Raw genomic sequence first — 19,731 nt, 5'->3', positions numbered from 1 at the left:
GGCTCAAAATGGTTCTGTGAACGCTCTGGAAATACGTAAGTGTGAATCGCAGAGTAATCATGTTGATGTAGATGCCGCAGGTCCCGCTAATCCGTCCCGGAGGGTGTCCGCATTCCAGTCGCCTCCACGGCTCCAGCCGCTGCCAACCGTGCCAGACTAATGTCTTTGTGAGCAAGGACAAGGCGCTCGTGACTCACAGCTGGGCGTTCACACGTGAGTCAGGCGCGGCCGACAGGAATCGGCGATGTGGACGGGGCCATCAAAGTGGCCGGGCGCCTTCAGCTGGACCAAGCGGCACCGTGGCGTGCCAAGTGTCCTTGCGGCCGCAAGTTCGTATGACTGCCAGAGGCAGCGTGTGCTAATGGCCTCGGGTCCTGGAGTGCGTACCAAGCACAAGCGCCTCGCAACATAGCGGCGCCTGGCTTCACAGACGGTTATGGCCAGAAAGTAATTTCCCTCCGTGTCTGAACTGTCGGCACCAGTAATTGTTTGGACTCTTGCACTAGTAAGAAGAAGGGAGGTTAGGGTTCACATTATGAATCAAGAACACGCGAGAAAGGAAGAAAAGAAGACCAGGATTTAACGTCCCGGCGACATCGAGGTCGTTAGAGACAGGAAACAAAGGGTGTCAGTGCAAGCGACTAGTGAATTAAGTCATCAGTCATCATCAGAATGGGAAGAAATTACATGTGGTGTCCCACAAGGATCCATCTTAGGGTCATTGCTTTTTCTTGTGTACATTAACGATATCTCATAAGAAACTTCCTGGCAGATTAAAACTGTGTGCCCGACCGAGACTCGAACTCGGGACCTTTGCCTTTCGCGGGCAAGTGCTCTACCATCTGAGCTACCGAAGCACGACTCACGCCCGGTACTCACAGCTTTACTTCTGCCAGTATCTTGTCTCCTACCTTCCAAACTTTACAGAAGCTCTTCTGCGAACCTCATTCTGGATATCTCATAAGTTACACTGCCAGAAGCAGAGTTCGTTTTGTTTGCAGCTGACACAAGTATTGCAATAAATAGTATGTCGAGTGTAGTTCTAGAAATATCTGCTAACGATATTTTCATGGATATTAATAAATGGTTTAAAGCCAACTCACTGACATTAAACTTCGAAGAGACTCACTTTATGCAATTCAGAACCTGTAAGAGGTTTCCACCCAGCATATGCATAAAGTATGAAGAAGAGCAGATAGAAGAGGCTGACAGTCTTAAATTCCTGGGATTACAACTTGATAATAAATTCAGTTGGGAGGAGCACACCACAGAACTGCAGAAACGCCTTAACAAATCTGTTTTTGCAATTCGAGTGTTAGCAGACATAGGCGACATAAAAATGAAAAAGCTTGCATACTTTGCCTACTTTGATTCCATAATGGTATAATATTTTGGGGTAACTCTTCAAGTCAAACAAAAGTTTTTAGAGTCCAAAAGCGTGCAATACGTATTATTTGTGGAGTAAATTCACGGACGTCCTGCAGAAAACTCTTAAAATAACTGGGTAAACTAACTACTGCCTCTCAGTATATTTACTCCTTAATGAAATTTGTCCTAAATAATATATCTCTTTTTCCAACAAACAGCTCAGTTCATACATACAATACCAGGAACAAAAATGATCTGCACAAGGACTTAAAAGCACTTACTTTACTTCAAAAAGGGGTCCACAACTCAGGAACACTCATCTTCAATAATTTGCCAGCAAACATAAAAAAATTTAGTTACAAATAAAGATCAGTTTAAAAGGAGACTGAAAGACTTACTAGTGACCAACTCCTTCTACTCCATTGACGAATTTTTTAATAGGAACAAATGATGTATTGTATATACTCATACTATTAGTACTGTTATTTCAGCTTTACAAAAAAAAACGAAAAACTAAGCTAATCTAATCTAAGCACTAGCTCGCAATGCAAAATTAGCTGTGCACTTTTCAAAGGAACCATCGCGACATTTGCCTGCAGCGATTTAGGGAAATCTGGAAGCCCGGATGTAAATTTGAACCGTTATCCTCTCGAATCCGCGTTCAACGTGCTGGCCACTGCACCACCTCGCTCGATGAACAATATACGATACTAGCGTAGTATTATGCAGTGTTTATGATTTAACTAACCGCTTTTCGGCTCTTAAACCATCATCAGGTACAGAGATAAATAGGGGGCTGTGAATTTTATGAGAACATAGATTTTAAAGTAGGTGCATCTGGGGCCTATCAATAAGCTGTCAAAGATGACAATTAGTAGCGTTCAACGTTAGTTTAAAATGTGAAGAATTATTTGGATAAAAATGTGAAGTATATTTAGCTTGTATAAAATGTATAACATATTATAGACCCATTCTCCTCAGTCTGCCTACAAAATAAGTAATTTTTACGAATTTTTGGAGAAACTGATGAAACAATGAACGTAAATCTTTCGCACATTATTCTTGGACAACATTTTCCGATTATCTTTAAGAAATTCAGTCATCATTAAGCCTCCTATCCGAGGAGCTAAAATTGTTCTGTTCAAAATCAAGTTTGTCCATGACGGAAGTCCTGCAGTCTGCAAATCTTATCTGAAACCAAAAAGCAAACAATTTTCTTAACCTATAGGATACTGCGCATGGAGTAAAAGCACAGATAATTTTTCTTAAATCTGAAACAAAGATGTAGTTTTGTCGTGTATTTTTGGTCACATTTTTAAAAATAACCATTGATTAAATTAAAATAAAAAATTGCCCTTTACTCCTTGTGGACTTGCCTTAGGAGTGTTCGGCCAAATCTGTTTTATTGTGCCCGCAATCCATTCCGTTAGCTTGAGATACAGTGTACCATAAAAATAGCTTATTTTTTACGCTGACTGAGGAGAATGGACCCTTAACGAACTACATGACAAACTGCTGCAATGCTTCAGAGAAGAAAATTAAATTGAGAAAAAAAAGTACATTTTGGTGACATGCCTCAGGAACACGCTTGAACAACATAATACTGTCTTAAACAAGAACAATAAAACTAATCAGGTAGTTCAAACGACTGTAGTTGTACAGAGTAAGATTACAGGGCAAGTGAAACCATAGTAACCGAAATAAAGTATAGTGTGATGCATGCAAGTAGGAGAGGTTACTTGGATAAACTTCAAAGCGGATAGTTGCACGCGGAATTAAAACCGACTACTCCAAAACGTGAGTCCAGTGTCTCAACAACTATTCCACCTCATTAGGTTATTGTGGTCGAGCTACTGCGAGTAGAAAACCGCATGTCATTCCCTGTCAGCGGACAGACCTTTGTTATGATATGACTTAAGAATTCCCTGCTGTCTCACGTTTGATCCGAGATCTACGTAATATAGGAAGATTTCTGCCAATCTTCCTCGCCTTCTTTTACCTCAAACTTTTATAAAGAAGGGCTACATTATTTACAAAGTAGTCTAGTGCTCATATTTGCAGTATCTGCGGTTAGAAGTGGAAAGTAAGGGAACTACTCCTCATGATTCAGTTCCAGGTCTAGGAAAATAGCTATATGTTTATTCATTTCCGTTATCTCATGACGGATCATCTTCCTTCCTTTGTGGATGTTGCGTATGACTTCATGTTGCATCTTGTAACTATGGCCTTCATTAATAAGATGATCTGCAAAAGTAGAGTCTCCTTTCTAAATCTTCAACTTGTGTTCCTTCAAGCGGGTTGGCATTGCCCTGCTAGGTTGTCCTATATGGAATTTGCCTCAATTACAAATGATTCTGTATATTTCACTCTTTCTACAAAGCTGCTGTCCTGTCCTCACAATTAAGCAAAATGTGACGAATAGTGTTGAACACATAAAATTATGTTTTAAAGTTCTTCATTCAGAAAGAATTTTCCCAAGTATGTGACTCTGCACTATTCACTGAGGTCTTGAGGTGGTGGTTTGGGTAGAGACTAAAGACTTTTTTTTTTGCGGTATGGACTCAGTCAAAACAGGAGTGTAACCAGGGCTTGATCTTATTTTTTAATTCTGTTTAATTCGTCGTTTATGGAGACAGACACTAGGTGATGTATCGTTGATTGGAAGGCAGCATGTTTTGGGTCGCTGGCTGCTGATAATTCACTGGCATTACCGTGTCACTGGTAGTGAGCTTCCTGTAAATTTTGAAAGGTTGAATTCATTCACTGATATCCATGGGCAGGTCCAAATAATTTATGGAGTTTCCCCCAGAAAGTCTACCTAACAGCTGTTGTGGATTGTCATGCAATTCATTAGCTCATATTTTTATCGAAATAATGCTCCTCACTTCAGTCTTTTCATCTTTGACAGGCAGTTGACAGCCTGTTTGGATGCATCTAGTTTAAAATCTTTGTTCTCACAAATTTTAATGTCGCACATGTACTGAGGAGACAAAAGTCATGGGATACCTCCTAATATCGTATTGGACCTCAGTTTGCCAGGTGTGATCCAACAACTCGTCGTGTCACGTACTTAACAAGTAGTTGGAAGTCCCCTGTAGAAATATTGAGCTATGCCACTTCTGTAGCCGTCCATAATTTCATAAGTGTTGCCGGTGCAGGATTTTGAACGCGATTTGACCTCGCAATTATGTCCCATTAATGTTTGATGGGTTTCACGTCGAGCTATTTGGGTGACCAAATAACCCACTCGAATTATTCACATTGTTCATCAAACCAGTTGCCAACAATTGCGGCCCCGTGACATGTTTGGAAACAAGAAGTCCGCGAATGGCTGCAAATAGTCTCCTCCAGGTAGCCGAACATAACCATTTCCAGTCAAGGATTGGTTCAGTTGCACCAGAGCACCCAGTCCATTACATGTAAACACAGCCCACACCATTATGGAGCCACCACCAGCTTGCACATCGCCTTATTGGTAATTGTTTCCACGACTTCCATCTTTTACCAGCTGAAATCGGGATTCATCTGATCAGGTCGTGGTTTTCCGGTCATCTAGGGTCCAACCGATATGATCACGGGACCAGGAGAAGCGCTGCAGGCGACGTCGTACTCTTAGCAAAGGCACTCGTGGCGGTCGTCTGCTGCTGCAGCCCATTACTGCAAAATTTCACCGCACTGTGCTAACGGAAACGTTCGTCGTACGTCTCACATTGATTACTGCGGTTATTTCAGGCAATGTTGCTTGTCACTTTGCACTGACAACATATACACAAACGCTGCTGCACTCGGTCGTTAAGTGAAAGCGGCCGGTCTCTGCATTGTCCGTGGTGAGAGGTAATGCCTGAAACTTGGTACTCTCGATCCACTCTTTTATTATTTTTATTTATTTATTTATTGTTCCGTGGGACCAAATTAAGGAGAAGTCTCCATGGTCATGGAAAGAGTCAATACTTGAAATTATAACACGATATTAGAAACAGATAAAATGAAATATAAAAAAAAAACATATTCAGGTGACAATCGTAAGTTTAAATGAAGAAAATCAACAATGTAACATTGGAATTTGCTTAATTTTTTAGCTCTTCCAGGAGCTCCTCGACAGGATAGAAGGAGTGAGTCATGAGGAAGCTCTTCAGTTTAGACTTAAAAGAGTTTGGGCTACTGCTAAGATTTTTGAGTTCTTGTGGTACCTTATTGAAAATGGATGCAGCAGAATACTGCACTCCTTTCTGCACAAGAGTCAAGGAAGTGCATTCTACATGCAGATTTGATTTCTGCCTAGTATTAACTGAGTGAAAGCTGCCAACTCTTGGGAATAGGCTAATATTGCTAACAACAAACGACATTAAAGAAAATATATACTGTGAGGGCAATGTCAGAATTCCCAGATTTTTGAATAGCAGTCGACAAGAGGTTCTCAAACTTACACCACATATAGCTCGAACAGCCCGTTTTTGAGCCAAAAACACCCTTTTTGAATCAGAAGAATTACCCCAAAAAATTATACCATACGACATAAGCGTATGAAAATATGCGAAGTAGACTACTTTCCGTGTTGAAGTGTCACTTACTTCAGATACTGTTCTAATGGTAAATAAAGCAGCATTTAGTTTCTGAACAAGATCCTGGACATGGGCTTTCCACAACAGCTTACTATCTATCCGAACGCCTAGGAACTTGAACTGTTCCGTCTCGCTTATAATATGCCCATTCTGTCTGATCAAAATATCGGTTCTTGTTGAATTGTGAGTTAGGAACTGTAAAAACTGAGTCTTACTGTGATTTAGCATCAAATTATTTTCCACAAGCCACGAACTTATTTCATGAACAACATTATTTGTTACTGTTTCAATATTACACACAAGATCCTTCACTATCAAGCTGGTGTCATAAGCAAACAGAAATATTTTTGAATCACCTGTAATACTAGAAGGCATATCATTTATATAAATAAGAAACAGCAGTGGCCCCAGCACCGACCCTTGGGGAACGCCCCACTTAACAGTGCCCCATTGGGACTGAACATCGCACTGTGGATCTCGTAATACTAAATTCGCTGAAGATTTCCGAAATGGTATGTCCTATGCGTCCATTACAACTACCACTGCGCTCTCCAAGTCTGTTAATTCCCATCGTGAGGCCATAATCACATCGGAAACTTTTTCACATGGGTCACCTGAGTACAAACGACCTCTCCGCCCATGCACTGCCATTCTACACCTTATATACGCGATACTACCGCCATCTGTACATGTGCATATCGCTATCCCATGACTTTTGTCAGCTCAGTGTATTTACCTTTGCAGGTGATGACGGCCTAACAGCCTAAAATCGGTTTCTGAAATAATAAATATTGTAGAATATTACTCAAGTGCACAAAAGGAACAGTCAACTAACGTAATTTGGATATTATAAATGAAGATATTCCTCCAGCTGTATTTAAGGTGTCGATTTTATTTTGGCAACTACTTTCAACATTGTAACAACGTCATCTTCAGGCCATATAAAATATACCATACATATAACAACCAATGTGATATCAGTAATCTATGAGTTATTATGTAAACAAATATATTAAAAACATGAATAAAACGTTCTCGGTTTTCCAGCCGCGTCAATTCATGTACGCAGTCGCGAAAGACTCCGACGACATATTATAAACATATTACATAATGGTCGAATTCAATAAAATTAATTACATTTTGGCTGTTTTCATTAAATGCAATCATTCTGGAAATTAATAATTTGTGTTGTACCAATAAGTACAAATGAAATTATGTATACATGATCATTTTTATTACAGATCAATGTCAAGCATCAAATGAAACAGGAGTATATATTTAAAAAAATACTTAGGTGACAAGCCGTTACGCTTACGGATAATAAACAGTGCTCAAGAGAACATGCATTGCTAATCATGTATATATAATTTCATTTATATTTATTGATACCACATAAATTTTTCATTTACAGAATGATTGCATTTAATGAAAACGTCCAAAATGTAATTAATTTTATTGAATTCGTCCATTATGTAATATGTTTATAATATATTTGTTTACATAATAACTCATAGATTACTGATGTCACATTGGTTGTAGTATGTATGGCATATTTTATAGGGCCTGACGATGACGTTGTTACAACGTTGAAACTAGTTGCCAAAATAAAATCGACACCTTAAATACAGCTGGAGGAATTTCTTCATATTTAATATAAATTTATACCTGCTGACGTCCCACTGTCCTCCATTTCAACTATGGATGTACGAAGATTAAACGTAATTTGGGGTTTACCTCCACCTAATGGCGAAGCCGATGGAGGCGGAGGACATGCTAGTATAGAAGAAAGATGGCAAAGGATGTCCATTTGTAAGGAATCTTCCCAGCGCTGTCTTAATCTACTGTGTTTAAGGAAACCACAAAAAACTTAAAATGTTTGCCTGGGGAATTAAACCTCAGTAATCCGAACTGTTATACCACCTCACTATATTACTGTGGTCGAGGTATTGCAACTAGAAATTCACGTGGCATTACCTGTCCGTGAACAGAGTTAGCTATGATTAGATTTTACTATTTCCTGCCGATGTTTACGGAATAAGGAAGGTTTCTGCCAGTCTCTCTCGCCTACCTTTTAGCTACAGTTTTTTAAATTTTTAATTTTTTTTTTAAAGGAAGGGCTAAAGGCAAGTCTGGATGCAGATGCCAATAACCTTGAATTAAATGAGCTGACATTCAGGGAATTATATTAGGAAATGAGACACTAAAAGCACTGAAGATTGTTGCTATTTGCTCAGCGAAATAATTAAATGTGGCAGAATTAAAAAGTATATAAAATGCAGTGTGGCAATAACAAAGGAAACTCTTTTTAAAACGGAGAAGTATATTAACATTTAATATAAATTAAAGTATTAGGACGTACTTTCTCAAAATATTTGTATAGAGCGAAGCCTTATATGAAAGTGAAATGAGAACGACACACAGTGCAGACTAGACGAGAGACACCCTGAGGCATGACGCACCAGCAAATAGTTATTTTGGAAACGGAGGGAAGTGAGGGGGTGGGCGTGGTAAAATTGTAGAAGGAGGCCAGAGGTTGATTGCAGTAAACAGATTCATATGGATGCAGGTTGCAACATCTATGCTGAAATTAAGAGACTATCATACGACACACTAACGTGGTAAATGCAGCATACCAGTCTTTGGTCTGAAGACAACAGCGACAACAACAACAACATGGGCCAGAGCCCACGGAAGCCAATAGCTGATGTTACGAAGAATTGGAAAAATGAGACGACTGTATAAAAAATAAAAAACACATATTTAGCTCTCCAGCTGGTGTGCTACTGGGAGACTGTTGGTTTCTGGAGACGTAATAGTTCGTTCTTGTTGTTGATCAACATAAGATTCGTCTGCTGTCTTTCTCCGTTCTTGTTATTTGGCGGCTATCCTGCTCATTCCTGTGAAACAGCTGAATCATACATTTTTTATTTAGGTACTTGTATGTAGAGTGCCTCTACGATTCATTCCTTCCATCACCCCTTCAAACTAGAGTTTTCGCCGACGACTCATGCAGTAGTAGTACTTCAGCATTACAGCTCTTCTGTCTATTGTGTTGTTTATTAAGATTTTGTCTCGTTCTCTCAATTGCAACATGTCTTCATTCTTCACTCGACGAGTCCATCTGATCCTCAACCGACGACACCACATTTCAAAGGCTTCTAATTGATTCATTAATGTTTTTCTCAAAGTCCACCTTGGTGATGGAAGGAATGAATCGTAGAGGCACTCTACATCCAAGTACATAGCTTTGCACCAAGCATAGCTTTTCACAAATAGTTCTTGCTGCAATACATAATCATTTAAGTAACTTGGAGTCTAACGTATGATAGTGAACATTCTGTGATTCAGGCGTCCCTACCGCTTTATGGAACCCACAACACCCTCAAAAAACACGTGCTTGCTTTTAATATTCTATCGCACACTATGCACAAGCTATTAGCCCTACAGAAAAAAATGAACGGGACACTTTTGAGGAAGCTTAACGTAGTTAAATTTTGCACTGGGATATGTTTTCGCTGGAGGCCAAGGTTTTCAAATTCTTGAAGAAAAATGCATTTGAGGGTCACTTTTGTAACTTTTTCTTGAATAAATAATTCGAAAACTAGGGCCTCTAGCAAAAACGTATCTCAGTATAACGCCACATTAAGGTTCCTACAAAAAGCTCCTGTTCATTTTCTCTGTAAGACTAATAACTTGCGAACAGTGAGGTTCGCCGATGATATTGTAATTCTGTCAGAGACAGCAAAGGACTTGGAAGAGCAGTTGAACAGAATGGACAGTGTCTTGATAGGTGGGTATAAGATGAACATCAACAAAAGCAAAACGAGGATAATGGAATGTAGTCTAATTAAGTCGGGTGATGCTGAGGGAATTAGATCAGGAAATGAGACACTTATAGTAGTAAAGGAGTTTTGCTATTTGGGGAGCAAAATAACTGATGATGGTCGAAGTAGAGAGGATATAAAATGTAGACTGGCAATGGCAAGGAAAGCGTTTCTGAAGAAGAGAAATTTGTTAATATCGAGTATAGATTTAAATGTCAGGAAGTCGTTTCTGAAAGTATTTGTATGGAGTGTAGCCATGTATGGAAGTGAAACGTGGACGATAAACAGCTTAGACAAGAAGAGAATAGAAGCTTTCGAAATGTGGTGCTACAGAAGAATGCTGAAGATTAGATGGGTTGATCACATAACTAATGAGGAGGTATTCAATAGAATTGGGGAGAAGAGGAGCTTGTGGCACAACTTGACTAGAAGAAGGGATCGGTTGGTAGGACATGTTCTGAGACATCGAGGGATCACCAATTTAGTATTGGAGGGCAGCGTGGAGGGTAAAAATCGTAGAGGGAGGCCAAGAGATGAATACACTAAGCAGATTCAGAAGGATGTAGGCTGCAGTAGGTAATGGGAGATGAAGCAGCTTGCACAGGATAGAGTAGCATGGAGAGCTGCATCAAACCAGTCTCAGGACTGAAGACCACAACATCACAACAACAGTGAGTGACAGAATATGAAACTAATGCACACGATATTTGAAGGCGTTGCAGGTTGCCTAAAAACTATGGCCACGTTCAGCTGAATCATCCTGTGCATGCAGCTATATGAAATAATAACGTTACCTAATATGTCTAAACTTTACAGCAAAGTGATAGATGATGTGATGGAATACATACTGTTGAATATCAGCAAGTGGTCGTGAACTTCTGTATGAGACGTTAAGTAATAATAATAAAAGCTGCAAATGATCTGAAGTTCTGTGGGGGTATTGTTTCAGTGCCAAATAAACAAATAAGGAGATATGTACAGTATAGAACAACCACATTTTTTTGCTGTTTCTTTGCTGTTCCACCATATGACCACATGGCAATGAAAGTAAATCGCAGGACACAGTCATGGTACACGGGCCACTGTAATCTCTATGTGTGATATTTTCCTTGGTTCTTCCGTTCCTGTTAATTCTGTAGTGCTCATGACTGTGGCTTTTCCCTTGCCGTAACTCTTCCTTGTTGTCTGCACTTTTAGCCAGTTTTGCTTATTCTGTTTGTATAAACCCTCCTTCAGTATACAGACGACCAGTACAAAAGATGGAAGCCGTTTCTGTTGCACCAAGTCACTTAGACAGAAGAGAATAAAGTATGTTGTTGCCCAGAATTCTTTGGAACTTGGTAAGTTTTCGAAAACAATAAAAGAATCTTCATCGTCTTAAAAAAAAAGGTGTGCTTGCTTTAGTGTGTGTAAAAGTTGCTTACTTTGAAATATTCCCTTAGAAAAATTTATGAATGGCAGTGCTGGAAAACCTCTACGTTATTTGATTTTCAAACAGCTGAGCAGAACTGAACGTACTCAGACATTTCTCTCTTTACTTGTTCTGATCATCAATAAACTGACACACAATATTTTCAGCGCAACGCAATCTGACTTTCAATAATCCCTACAAAAGAATGGCCCTGACTAACAATAACCTATACCTTTCATGAATCACTTACCTCACAAAAATCTTCGTTACTCGAACTACTGCAGTACAGCGAGCGCCAATACTGTCAGCTAAATAAAAGATACTAACTACTGAAGGCACGAACTACTGATAGGCATAGTTAGCAAATGAAAGATTTTGATAGAGAACAAACAGTGTATTTACCTTAATAATATTCAAAAGTCATCATATATATCTGTTCATGATATACAGTCTTACAAATTTACTCTTTCTGATGGGCACACGTCCAGATCGTCCGCTCTCAAAATTCTGCCATCTCTCTCCCCGCATCCAGCACTGCTGGCGGCTCACCTCAAACTGCGTAACGCTACGCGCTGTTCACATCCAACTGCCCAGCACTACAATAGCAAATATTCCAACAATGCAAACCAGCCACAGACTGCACACAGCACAGCCAGTGATTTTCATACAGAGCGCTACGTGACGTTAACAACATAAAAACCTAAACAGCCGCTAAACAGCCTGCTTACAACTTGGTTTCATAAGGATAACAGAACCTTCTTACAGACCTGCCGGCGGTAGAAAAATACAAACTGTTAACTGGGTATCAATCTTAGGACCACTGTGAGAGTAGCTGTCGACACTGACCAGTAGTTCACTATTTTTCTTCAAAGCGCCTTCACTCGCCCCCTATAACATCACCTAGCTCTCTTCAGGATCTCTTTTGTCGGCCTGAAAAATTAATTCCGAAAAAGATATTCCTGAACAGCGAATCTTTTAAGTTGTCATTCTATTGACTGCTTTGATCCTGATCTCCGTAACGTAGTGAAGTGAATGAGGAAGCTTCCACATGTAGGTAAATAGCTTGGATTCTCTTCTAGCTCAGTAAAAATAAGTCATCTGTGCCCGCCTCTGAATTACTGAAGCCGAAATGTGTGAAAGAAATAAGTACCCACAAACATAAAAAATATCGTAGCGGACGGGACGAAACAATGACCAATCCCTGATAGAACACGTCTGACACCAACATACTGACATCATTCTGATGAAGGTCAATTTCTTCCTGACCCAGCTTCCGATGTGATTCCTACCCGTTCACAAAAAGTGTTGAGGAATGGCCCTGGCTAATTCGTGGCATTAGTTACAAAGAGCGTTTTGCGCCAATTTTTTTAACTTCCTGCCCACAGTCATTGTACTAGCTGGACTGCTGGTAACACTTTGAAACTGAGGATTGATTCCTTCCTCTGATTTCATGCGATTTCTTGCAAACACATTCCCCAGTGCTCGATATTACCTGTTCGTCAGTATATGACGTCTGTCTGGTCTCAGTTTAACTGTGGTTGGTGCTTCGCGTTTCCCTTTCACAGTCAGATCACGAGCAGGTGACTTAGGCAGCTTTATAAGAGTTGAAATTTCGACGATTGATTTGAATGTCTAGTCCACTTCGAAATCACTGAGCTCTGCTGGTGGACGTATTCTGCTGCTAGCGCCGCTTCGCTGACAACAGAAACTCCGCACCTCCTTTTATACTAAAGAGTCTGCCTCTTCTGGTCAGTTCCGCATTACGTAGGGATGTCCGGATACTTTTGATCAGATAGTGAATGATGTAAACGCTCCCTCGTTGTTAGAGCACTCATGCAACAGTGTCTGGCGTGGACCTTCCATGAACCATGGATTGGTAAAGAGGTTGGAGGATCCTGTCCTACTACAGCATAGCCCTCAAATTACCCTCAACAGTGATACGCAATGAGCTTCATCCATACTTGATACTGGCCCAAGATGTGAGTGACCCAGCTCTCAGGTGAATCCTAGGGACAGCCTGCCTAAGCCATGCACTGGTAGCTACTACATCCATACTTTTCTCTACCAGCGAGTGTCAGATAAATCCAGCGTTCTCGGTGAAGAGAACCTAAAGCGACTGATCCAGTTCCGAAGATTACCTGTCCAGCTTCTTTGTGTTAAGCGGTTCTAGTGGGTTTGTACACATATTCCCAACAGACGCTCAGAGCTCAAATTGCATGGAGACGGTTGAGTAACGTCTGAGTCAACACAGTCCCTTTGGCAGGCAGAGCTTAGCTCTGCTGTCTTGTCCTCGAGGAACCTGCGAGCCATACTTTGTAGGCAGCGGTCATCAGCTTGTGTTACTAACCGCTGCCGATCACTGTAAAGGAAGAAAGGGAGATTAGGATTTAAAGTCCGGTCGACATTGAGGTTGTCACAAGCTTGGATTGTTTCAAGGATGGGGAAAAAAATCGGCCGTCCTCTTTCAAAGGAACGATCCCGGAATTCGCCTGGAGCGATTTAGAAAATGATGGAAAACCTAAATCAGAATAGTCGGACTAGGATTTGAATCATTGTTCTCCCGATTGCGAGTCCAGTCTGGATCACTGCGAGATATATCTTCAGTGTTTTGAGTCTCTCGATAGCGGATGGATTGTCGAAAGACGTCGCATTGGTGTATGCTGATGCACCAACAAACCTTGTTGCACAGTGACAGTGCTTGCACAGTTTAAGCCTGAAGTGAGCCTTCGAGGCATGTTGACAGACTGAACAATGGGCACCAGCCACATTGCCCCGATCACGATTCTATGCACAGCGCTTTCTACTAAACTGTACCGAGAAAGTGGCTTTACTTTTACCTCTATTACACACAGCAATCATTTCGGTGCTGAAAAAGGAATTCAGGGAGAGGTTTCCGATCATACAAAAAGAAACTAAGCATTTCTTGAGGGTGGCGAAAGACTTATTTTGAGCAGTTTATAAGAATTAGTCAAGTACTTCTAGAACTATAGTGTTTGTTAGAAACAGGTAATCTCTATAAATAAGATTTTCACCTGCCTCGAGATGACTGGATGTTTGTATTGTCCTCATCATTTTATCATCATCATCATCATCATTCATGAAAGTGGTGAGATTGGACTGAGCAAAGGTTGGGAATTTGTATGGGCGCTGATAACCGCGCAGTTGAGCGCCCCACCAACCAATCATCATCATCTGTAAATAAAAGGCAATGTACTGACCGACTGTCTCACTCAGTGACTCACCATCGCCCAGCCCAAACCACAAAGGGCAGAAACTTGAAATTTGCAGCACGTGTTGATGTTATATTGCAGGCGTCCTTTAAGAAGGAATTTTTTGAAATTCCACCCTAACGGGGTAAAGTAGGGGATGAAAGGTTGTTTTGAAAACATGTCGCTATTAAGACAATTTTGAAGCTAGACCTACGAAAACTGGTATTTGATTTCTCGGTCAGGATTAAAGAATTATGCATTTCAGCATTTTTTGAAATTTAACCCTATGGGGTGAAAGAGAGGATGCAAGTTTTCTGAAAATAAAACATTGTTGAAGAAATACTAAAGTAACTTTCACGTAACATCTGTGAAAATTGGTAGTTGACTTCTCGGTTAGAAATTAAAAACAAAAAAAAAAAACAAAAAAAACACGTGTTTCAGTGTTTTTGGCAATTCAACCCTTAAGGGGGTGAAAGAAGGGATGAAATGTTTTATGAAAAGATTTCATTATGAAAGCATTTTTAAAACTAAACCATTAAAATTTTAATTTGGCTATCGATTAGAAATAAAAAAATAAGTATTTCGCTATTTTTGTAAATGCAACCCCTATGAGGCTAAAATAGTTTTTATGGAAATATTTCAACAAGCAAGCATTTTTGAAGCTAAATCTATGGAAATTTGTATTCGGCTTCTCTGTTATAAATAAAGGAAATATACGTTTCACTGTTTTTGGAAATTCAATCCCTAATGGGGTGGAATAGAGCCAATTGATTCGCTGACTCGTCGTTGCATAGCCCAAAACCGCTAAGCATAGAAGCTTGGAGAGGGTGTTGATCTTATTCTGTAGGCATCGTTTCAGGAGGAGTCGTTCGAAAGTCTTTTTGAAAAATGTTTCTATTAAGACAATTTTGAAGCTAGGACTAGGAAAATTGGTATTTGGTTTCTCAGCCAGAAATAAAAAATTAGTGTTTCAGTATTTTTGGAAGTACAGCCACAAAGGGGGTAAATAGTGGGTGAAATATATTTTGAATACTGTATAAATCATTATGAAAGAACTACTAAAGAATTTTTAAAGCTACATCAATGAAAATTAGTATTGGACTTCTAGGTTGGAAACTAATGATTGCTTTTTCAGTTTGAGATTCTTTTTATTATTTATTTTAAAGAAGTCTTCAGGAAGGCGTTAAATGAAGTGATTCTTGTTTTCTCTTGTAGAATTTGTTTAATGCATCTTTAATTAGAGATGTAATAGAGGTAATTTCTAGATTCTGGTGTCACGTTGCTCGGAAGGAAACAGATCACATCCGTTATAATGATCAACGTCTTGTTTTCCATCACTTAAATCCACTCATCTTCAGACGAAGGGTCGGGTTCATGTCCAGTTAGCTCCCTTGTAGCAGCTGGAACGCAGACTCCTCTGTCGGGGCTTAAGTGGTGGGCCACCACCGGTAGAGACATCGCGGTCAGTGGTGGAAGGGCCCCCGACGGTGGTCGGGGAGGGGGTAGGGCGCGGAACGGGGGAGGGGAGGGGGAGGTCCGGGCATTGATTCCTGCCAACCTATTCCGCCCGCTGCTTTCCGCCGCTGTCGGGTTTCTTCCGGAGGCACGCGACAGGCCTACCCGCTGTGCCCTCGGCAGAGGAGTCTGCAGTCCGGCGGGTATAATGAAACGAACTGGTCACGAACCCATCTCGCCTGAAGATAGCGAGTAGGAAACTCGCCGAAACGTTGTGACAACAGGACCTCATGACTCGGTAACAAGACAATTTATCACACTTATCACTTTTCACACTTGTCACAATTTAAACACGTTCTCAAATATATGTAACCAGTTGATTCTAATCCTCACAATAGTCACAGCTGAAATAATCTTACTCGTATAACTTCAGAGAGTATGCTTAATTCACTAATTATCAGTTATTTTCATAAAAATGTCACTGGATTTATTTTCACCAGAGTTATACAACAGCATACGATGTAATAAAACATCTTACAGATTTGTTAAAAACTGAAGTTGATAATCGCTTGAGCAAGAAGAGACTAAATTCAATTTTAAAGTCATTCCTTACATCCATTATTCAGTCAGTTATTTCATCATAAGATCATAAGCGAAGCAGGAATGTGATACAGCTTCAGGCCTTTTGTTCCAGCAGACGTCCGTCGAACAGATAGGTACTGAATCAGGTGGCGTGCTAAACTTGTGACACACGAAGTATATCTTTCAGCACTCACCATGTCTGCGCAGTATACATCTAACAAGAAAAAAAACATTTTGTGCTTTCTTTAAATACAAGAATTATTATAATAAAATCATTAAATTGAGTATGTAGAGTCCCATACATCGAGCAGTCGGCGAAGTTCTCAGTGATACTTTGCAATTTCTCTATACTACGTAGTCCACAAAATTCACTATGAAATACAAACATTTAACCGGAACTGACTCTGTGTCTTGTCAAAATTATTGACACTTTTCTTTAATTTAAGAGCCAGTAATGTTCAGTAACTTCAACAGTTCTTATTACTGTACAGATGTCTCTTCTTATTTTTATTGTTCATGATAATTAATAGCAAATTCATCATTTACCATCTTATTTTACCGTTCTGTGCTCAAATTATATCATTTATGTTTAGGTAATTATTACTAGCTCAGCGAATGCCGGGTTGTGTAAAAATTGTACGTTGCATGACATGACAACAAACGCCTGGAAGCAGTACGCTGCTGACGTTTTACTAACTACGTACACAGTTCCATATCACCTTCGGATTTCCTTTGGTCTAAATAAGTTAGCAGTGCGCAGTGGTTGCGCAGTTTGAGGCGCTATGTCACGCACTGCGCGGCCCCTCCCGCCGGAGGTTCGAGTCCTCCCTCGGGCATAGGTGTGTGTGTGTGTGTGTGTGTGTGTGTGTGTGTGTGTGTGTGTGTTGTTCTTAGCATAAGTTAGTTTAAATAAGTGTAGGGACTGATGAACCCAGCAGTTTGGTCCCTTAGGAATTCACACACATTTGAAATAAGTTACCATTTACTCTTTACTAGCTGTAGTTTTTTTTTTTTCTTGCACAGACCACAAACGTGTTACTTCTTTCAATATTTAACGAATGACGCGAAATCAGACTTGGGGTAACCCACACCTTTAGGAGGCGGTTTGTTTCATGCAGTTAATTACTTTTTCGTAAGTGTTGCACGAATTACTTCTCTAATTTCAGGCAAATTACTCTTATTTAACGTCGTCAGAACTTAACTATTTTATAACATAAGATTACTATCTACTACTCTCGATAGCCATTCATTTTCTTTCCTTTATTTGCTTTCGAAGATTTCTAGAATTACTTAATACAGAATCAGTTTACCGTTCCACTTAATATCACTTTCTTCTAGTTACCATTACCGGGTTTATAGCTTTAAGGTTTCCTTTCTATTGTTATTTCAGGAAATTAGCATTACCTAATAGTCTATGTAGTCTCATAGTAAACTTTTGCTTCAAAACACTTCTCTGGTTGTTGAGTGTTATGAGCCTAACCAGGAGATTTCGTTGCCTTTTCTGCCAGCTGTCCCTACACTATGTGCTATCCGCACTCTCGGCCTATCTCCCATCTTACGATCCTTTTACCTCACGATATCCTCGCTACTCTCGTACCCATTACTAAATGCTACAGTGAGATCCCTTTTTTCTATCTACACTCCTGGAAATGGAAAAAAGAACACATTGAGACCGGTGTGTCAGACCCACCATACTTGCTCCGGACACTGCGAGAGGGCTGTACAAGCAATGATCACACGCACGGCACAGCGGACACACCAGGAACCGCGGTGTTGGCCGTCGAATGGCGCTAGCTGCGCAGCATTTGTGCACCGCCGCCGTCAGTGTCAGCCAGTTTGCCGTGGCATACGGAGCTCCATCGCAGTCTTTAACACTGGTAGCATGCCGCGACAGCGTGGACGTGAACCGTATGTGCAGTTGACGGACTTTGAGCGAGGGCGTATAGTGGGCATGCGGGAGGCCGGGTGGACGTACCGCCGAATTGCTCAACACGTGGGGCGTGAGGTCTCCACAGTACATCGATGTTGTCGCCAGTGGTCGGCGAAAGGTGCACGTGCCCGTCGACCTGGGACCGGACCGCAGCGACGCACGGATGCACGCCAAGACCGTAGGATCCTACGCAGTGCCGTAGGGGACCGCACCGCCACTTCCCAGCAAATTAGGGACACTGTTGCTCCTGGGGTATCGGCGAGGACCATTCGCAACCGTCTCTATGAAGCTGGGCTACGGTCCCGCACACCGTTAGGCCGTCTTCCGCTCACGCCCCAACATCGTGCAGCCCGCCTCCAGTGGTGTCGCGACAGGCGTGAATGGAGGGACGAATGGAGACGTGTCGTCTTCAGCGATGAGAGTCGCTTCTGCCTTGGTGCCAATGATGGTCGTATGCGTGTTTGGCGCCGTGCAGGTGAGCGCCACAATCAGGACTGCATACGACCGAGGCACACAGGGCCAACACCCGGCATCATGGTGTGGGGAGCGATCTCCTACACTGGCCGTACACCACTGGTGATCGTCGAGGGGACACTGAATAGTGCACGGTACATCCAAACCGTCATCGAACCCATCGTTCTACCATTCCTAGACCGGCAAGGGAACTTGCTGTTCCAACAGGACAATGCACGTCCGCATGTATCCCGTGCCACCCAACGTGCTCTAGAAGGTGTAAGTCAACTACCCTGGCCAGCAAGATCTCCGGATCTGTCCCCCATTGAGCATGTTTGGGACTGGATGAAGCGTCGTCTCACGCGGTCTGCACGTCCAGCACGAACGCTGGTCCAACTGAGGCGCCAGGTGGAAATGGCATGGCAAGCCGTTCCACAGGACTACATCCAGCATCTCTACGATCGTCTCCATGGGAGAATAGCAGCCTGCATTGCTGCGAAAGGTGGATATACACTGTACTAGTGCCGACATTGTGCATGCTCTGTTGCCTGTGTCTATGTGCCTGTGGTTCTGTCAGTGTGATCATGTGATGTATCTGACCCCAGGAATGTGTCAATAAAGTTTCCCCTTCCTGGGACAATGAATTCACGGTGTTCTTATTTCAATTTCCACGAGTGTAGTGCAAGACTATACAGCATGGTCCATTGATCGTGACCGGGCCAAATATCTCACGAAATAAGCGTCAAACGAAAGAACTACAAAGAACGAAACTTGTCTAGCTTGAAGGGGGAAAACAGATGGCGCTATGGCTGGCCCGCTAGATGGCGCTGCCATAGGTCAAACGGATATCAACAGCGTTTTTTTAAATAGGAACCCCCATTTTTTTATTACATATTGGTGTAATACGTAAAGAAGTATGAATGATTTAGTTGGACCA

Source organism: Schistocerca piceifrons, chromosome 4 (assembly GCF_021461385.2).
Source record: "Schistocerca piceifrons isolate TAMUIC-IGC-003096 chromosome 4, iqSchPice1.1, whole genome shotgun sequence".
Classification (NCBI taxonomy): Eukaryota; Metazoa; Arthropoda; class Insecta; order Orthoptera; family Acrididae; genus Schistocerca; species Schistocerca piceifrons.
This window is presented reverse-complemented; position numbering follows the sequence as displayed.